The sequence below is a fragment of the Grammomys surdaster genome, unplaced genomic scaffold, assembly GCF_004785775.1.
Source record: "Grammomys surdaster isolate TR1022 unplaced genomic scaffold, NIH_TR_1.0 253, whole genome shotgun sequence".
NCBI classification, from domain to species: Eukaryota; Metazoa; Chordata; class Mammalia; order Rodentia; family Muridae; genus Grammomys; species Grammomys surdaster.
This window is the reverse complement of record NW_021604694.1, coordinates 215,703-221,762: the sequence shown is the minus strand read 5'-3', so window position 1 is coordinate 221,762 and position 6,060 is coordinate 215,703. Positions and strand designations below refer to the sequence as shown.

The following is a 6,060-nucleotide window of genomic DNA, read 5'->3' as shown; positions in this document are numbered from 1 at the left end:
CCAGCAAGCTCCAGGACATCCATGACCGCACAGAGACCCTGTATCAGAAAAATAAATAGTAACTAAATAAGTAAATAAATAAATCCTAGCCTGTCAGGAACAGAAGCTAATATAATATCTGGGCTCTCTTTGCGATAGGAGAGTGTTTTCCAGTCCCCCACTCTCCGTACACACACACACACACACACACACACACACACACACCCTCCCACATACACTCTTGCTGTGTAATGTGTAAGCCAGGGTCTTACTCTGTAAACCAGTCTGGCCTAAAGCTCACAGAGAGCTGCTTGCCTCTGCTTCCCAAGCACTGGGCTTAAAAGCAGGTCCTTCCATGCCCAGGTTAGCCCTCTGTGCCCAGGTTAGCCCTCTTAAAAGGTAGGGTTCTGGGGATGTGACACTGAGCCTAACTTCTAAGTCACAAGTGAGAATGGTGTAACTTCCACCACAGAATCTGTCCATTGCAAGAGATGAAAAGTTGCCCATGCCTTTTGTGATGTGTGATGCCTAGACCCCCACCCATGTGACCGACCTGGTCCTACTTGTAGGCTTTTCTCTTTCCTTCTACATATGGACATGTATGTTTTGGGGTGGTTGTTAGAGTCTTCAGATATTTTAAGTGACCTTTTCTCCAGTATCATTTTCAGGAAAATGATACCCAGAAATTTCTAAAATGGGTCAATAGGCTACTCTTGCTGTCTCCCAGCGGGAATGACTGAGTCCCTTATCATGCACATGGGCCAAACTTCTCTGAATAGGGATGATGCAACTGGAAAGGGGGATACAAAACTCAACCCCACGCAACACAAAGAACACACCTTTTACTTAGAAGCTCAAAACCACCGGGCGGTGGTGGCGCACGCCTTTAATCCCAGCACTTGGGAGGCAGAGGCAGGCGAATTTCTGAGTTCGAGGCCAGCCTGGTCTACAGAGTGAGTTCCAGGACAGCCAGGGCTACACAGAGAAACCCTGTCTCGAAAAACCAAAAAAAAATGAATATTTTGAAAATGTTTAAAAAAAAAAAAAAGAAGAAGCTCAAAACCAGTTTCCAAATATATCCATTGACCAAAGGAAATGCAGACTGCACCAGACACTCCCTGCTGTGCCTGCATACTGCACACTGCAGCTCTGGCAGAGTCCTCTGTGACTGTGCTGACAGAGAAGGCCTGAGCTGGAGTGGACTCCAGTTCAGGGCTTGGGACCCAAGTTGTGTGGCTCACAACCATCTATAAGTCCAGCTCCAGAGGTTCGAAACCTTCCTCTGACCTCCAATGGCTTCCAAACACACCCATGCATACACAAAACTAGTAAATCTTTAAAAAGAAGAAAAGAAACTCACTTGGAGCTTTTAAAAAGACAGATGTGGGACTAGGTCTGCAGCTGTGGGTTGGTGCTCACCTCACAGAAGGAAGTCGACAAGAGGAAGTCTGGTTCACCTCCTAGTTCCTGCATAAAAGAACCAAACTGAGCCTGATGAGGTGGCACACAGTTGTAATCACAGCATTCAGGAGGCAGAGGCTGGTGGATCTCTGGGTCTGAGGGCCAGCCTGGTCTACAGAGTGAGTTCCCGGGATAGCCATGACTATACAGAGAAACCCTGTAGAGAGAACCAAAACAAAAAAAACAAAGAAGCAGACAAAACTGACTTTGGGCTCTGTTTTAGGATTCCTAACTATTTTTGTTTCTTGAGACTATGTATGATGCCATTGTTTGATGTCCTCTGACCAGTGCCAAATGCTACAGAATGGCCTTTGTCATGCCACAGAGTGCTCTGCAACAAAAGGAGGGGACATTTATCTTAATCCAACTACAAAAGTTTGTTCCACAGTCTCCAGATTAGCAATTCCTGGAGAAGAGGCAGGCTGTGTGATAAAGTCCAGCCTCCATCTGCCTGACCTGGAAGAGCCCCTGAAAGCCTGTTGCTCCTCTCTCAGACAGAACGTGTTCAGCCAGAGTTACTGCTGCTTCCTGACAGGAAACCCCTGTCCACATCCTAGAAACCCCATCCATGTAAGGCCTCTGGCAACTCATTTCTATGTCTTCAGCTGCTGCCTTATGCTTCCCCAGACTGTGTTGTCCTTCCTTAGGAATCGCAAACCCTACTTCCTTTGTTCAATGTTTGGTGTATTCCTGGTGGCCCTCCCCTCCACAAGACAACTTTGGGTTTTTACTGAATTTTGTTTGTTGTTTTCATTGTTTATTGGGACAGTCTCATATTCTCAGGCTGGCCTCAAACTCACGATGTAGCCAAAGATGACCTTGAACTTCTAGTCCTCCCATTTTTCTCTGTCTTGTGCATGTGGGTGTGTATGCATCTGTGTGTTTGTCAGTTCTCTCCTGTCACCACAATAGTTACAAGGATAGATCCATCAGCCTTGGCAGCTGGGGCCTTTCTCTACTGATGTATCTCACTGGTCCAAATATACAGATTTAAAAAAAATTTTTTTAAAACCCATTTGTCTATCTACCTATGTATCTATTTTGGTTTTTCAAGACAGGGTTTTTCTGTGTGGCCCTGATTGTCTGTCCTGGAACTCACTCTGTAGAACAGGCTGGCCTTGAACTCAGAGATCTGCCTGCCTCTGCCTCTCAAGTGCTGGGATTAAAGGTGTGTGCCACCACTGCCCAGCTTTTTTTTTTTCCCTAAACTTGACCCAAAACATTTTTTGTAACTAGAGTCTCACTATATAGGCTTGGCTAGCTTGGAACACACTATGTAGACCAAGGACTCATAATTCTCTATCTGCCTCCCAAGTGCTTGGATTAAAGATGTGTACCACCATATCTGGCTCCCAAAACAAAATTTTAATCACTGTGTCCAAAATGAATTAGATCTGGCCTGTGGACTTTCAGTTGAATGATCCATATGTAAAGGTTAATTTCTAAATGATCAATTCAAACCTATAATATACCTGGATTGAACCAGGGATAGAATCCATAGTTCAACATGTATATTTTATTTAATGTTCTTTCTGATTGTCATTCAGAACACTTTGAACTCTATTCAAGTTAGGTCATTTGCAAGAGTTTCTGCTGCATATTTGATTATAAATGAGGTCAAATTCCTATTTTACAGAAACCACTGGTGAATACCCATTCCCTTCTCTCTGTGAGCCTGTAGCCATGGGAACTGCAGCTGAGTACACAATAACACCTCCATGAACAAATCCTCAGGGAACAAAGTTCATTTTAATACAGCTGGCCTAACCACAGAAGAATCTGGGGGACTCTCCAGGCTTGGCAGCATTGTGCTGCCTCCTGGCTTCAAGCTGCCTCTGGAGGAGGAAAAAGTGGAACTATCACAGGTAAGGGCTTCTTGGGGGGCAGAGGTGGGGCTTGGGCTTGGGCCAGGCAAGTACAGAGGAGAGAGTAGGAGAGGGACTTTGTGTACCAAGTCCCAGCCTTTCAGAGCTCTGTTAGTCTTTGAATGTGTGTAGAGTCTGAAGCCTAGAAGCTTCCACATCACCAAGAGTGTCGGCTAGGGAATCCTTATAGGTATCATCCAGCCCTTGAACCAGGAGCAGGGGCGCCAATGCTTCTCTGTTATTGTTGGTGCTGAAGACTGAACCCAGAGCCTTGATGTGCTAGGCAAGTACTCTTTTGCTGAGAGCATCCCCAGTTCTATAGTGGCTGCTTATGCCTGTGTGATACGGAGGAACAGAAAGGCTTGAAGCTGAGTGATGGTTTTTTGCTCACTAAGTTACTTTTCTGCATCCCTGATAATAGGACCCTCATACTGTTCTTCAAAGTCTCCTTGGAACTTTGCCTTCCTCTGAGCACTTAGGTGAGTCCTGGAAAACCTTAGGCCTACCAGACCTCTACCTGTCCCCTTCTGCTCTATGGGCCCAATCTAACAATCCAGTTTCCTTAGGACTGGGGCTAGTCCTGACTCAAGCCAGCCTAAAGCGCATGGAATCCAGACCATCTTCCATACCCCTCCTGCAAGGCTGGGCTGGGCTGTAGAAGAAAGCAATTACCTAGAACCACCATTTGGACTGGAGTCACCGCTCAGGGATCTTTGGCTGCCCTTGACGTACTATGCACTATGTGAATCTTGTTTACTTGTTTGAAAGAGCATACCACGTAGGCCGGGTTGGTCTCTAGTGTGGTACATAGCTGAGGATGAAGTTGAGGCTTTGCTTCCACCTCTCAAGTGCTGAGATTAAAGGCCTGTGCCTATACCCAGAAAATTCCATGTCTGTACATTGCAGGGCAAGGGATTAGACTCAGGGTCCTGTCTATGCTGGGCAAGCACTTTAGTATGGAGCTAGGTCTTCAACCATTCATGTGGCTCTTAACAGCACATCTAATCAAGTTTCTCTGGACATAGTCCACTGGACCAGGGCCACATGTCATGAAGAGGATCAAGGTCACACTCCAGACCTCCAGCTCCAGTCTTTTCTCTTTCTCCCTTGCCGTTCTCCCGGGTTCCCACCCTGGCCAAGCTGCCCATTTTGAAGCAAACTGCTGAGAAAAACAAGCAAATGGAAATATTCTGTCCCTGCCCCATGCCATATTTAGATAAAAGAGAGAGAAACAAGAAATACAGAGGCTACAAAAGATTCGACAGTTTTATGTTAAGCAGTTCTATCAGAAAGAGGGCTAAAGCTCTTCGTCCAAAGGAACAGTTTTAAGGACTCCTATTACCTCATTACTCTCTTTTGTGTCTGTGAGGCGCTGGGATTGAATTCAGGGTCCCTACATATTAGATTTGTGCTTTATCTATGAAGACCTGCCTGTCACTGAGAATTGAGTAAATTTTGAGATTCAACAGAACCAGAAAATTCTAGGCAATACTGGGAAGAGTCTTTTACAGGGCGTCTCTGAAGCTTTTATTCCAAGATAGCTCAAGGGTTAAAAGCAGGGAGAGAAAAACAATAAAAAAAAATCTACAGAGTTAGCTGGGCGGTGGTGGGCACGCCCTTAATCCCAGCACTTGGGAGGCAGAGGCAGGCGGATTTCTGAGTTCGAGGCCAGCCTGGTCTACAGAGTGAGTTCCAGGACAGCCAGGGCTACACAGAGAAACCCTGTCTCGAAAAACAAAACAAAACAAAACAAAAAAAAAAGAAAAAAGAAAAAGAAAAGAAAAGGAAAAAAAATCTACAGAGTATCCCTCATCACGGTCACCAGATATGCTCAGGATATCTCAAGTGTCTCAAAGCAGGCTGTTTGCTTACCACCCTCGAGGGCCCTATGCTACACTCCTTGTACAAATGCTTTCTCCTAGGGGAGTAAACGGATCTCTGTGGGAACAGGGTCACACAACAGGATGCTGTAGGAAGGGACGCAGCCTACACGGTGCCACCCAAGACATGACCCCAGCCTGACTCTTCTTTTATTATTAGGTGTTATTTTTGTTTATCTGTTTTTGAGCCAGGTTCTATCTCAGCATGTTGGCACAGAGTTCACTGTGTAGGGGGGGCTGGAGAGATGGCTCGGCAGTTAAGAGAACTGACTGCTCTTCCAGAGGTCCTGAGTTCAATTCCCACATGGAGGCTCACAACCATCTGTAATTGGATTCGATGCCTTCTTCTAGTGTGTCTGAAGACAGCTGTAGTGTACTCACATACATAAAATAAATAAACATTAAAAAAGAAAAGCTGAGCCGGGCAGTGGTGGCGCACGCCTTTAATCCTAGCACTTGGGAGGCAGAGACAGGCGGATTTCTGAGTTCGAGGCCAGCCTGGTCTACAGAGTGAGTTCCAGGACAGCCAGAGCTACAAAGGGAAACCTTGTCACAAAAAAAAAAAAAAAAGAAAAAAGAAAAAAGAAAAAAGAAAGAAAAGAAAAACAAATTCAGTGTTGAGAACAATAAGGAGTTTGTCAGCCATGCCTAGGTGAGAGCAACTGCTGCTGTGCACAGGCCTGCACAGCTGAAACCCCGCCAGGAGGACACAGAGCATGAGCTTGCTGCAGAGGGGTAGATAGAGCACCCGGGACCGGGCTTCCAAGCCAAGCACACCTGCTGTGAAAGCAGCAGGTGCTGACAGGTGCTGACAGGTGCTGACAGGTGCTGACAGGTGCTGACTGACAGGTGCTGACTGACAGGTGCTGACTGAC

At 46.1% G+C, this 6,060-nt stretch overlaps 1 protein-coding gene across 7 annotated transcripts in view; it reads left to right on the top strand.

Moving 5' to 3' along the window:
• The first annotated feature begins 3,199 nt into the window (after positions 1 to 3,199).
• The window catches only part of Tmem219 (transmembrane protein 219), a 30,732-nt gene continuing 27,871 nt past the window's right edge, over positions 3,200 to 6,060 (top strand). For 6 of the 7 annotated variants that reach the window (XM_028775200.1, XM_028775199.1, XM_028775201.1 and 3 more), the window contains exons 1-2: positions 3,204 to 3,305; positions 3,727 to 3,784. The gene's annotated coding sequence lies outside the window, so the exon portion shown is untranslated. Of the gene's footprint in view, positions 3,306 to 3,726; positions 3,785 to 6,060 lie in introns of all 7 variants that reach the window. The other variant, XM_028775198.1, reaches the window with a different exon arrangement.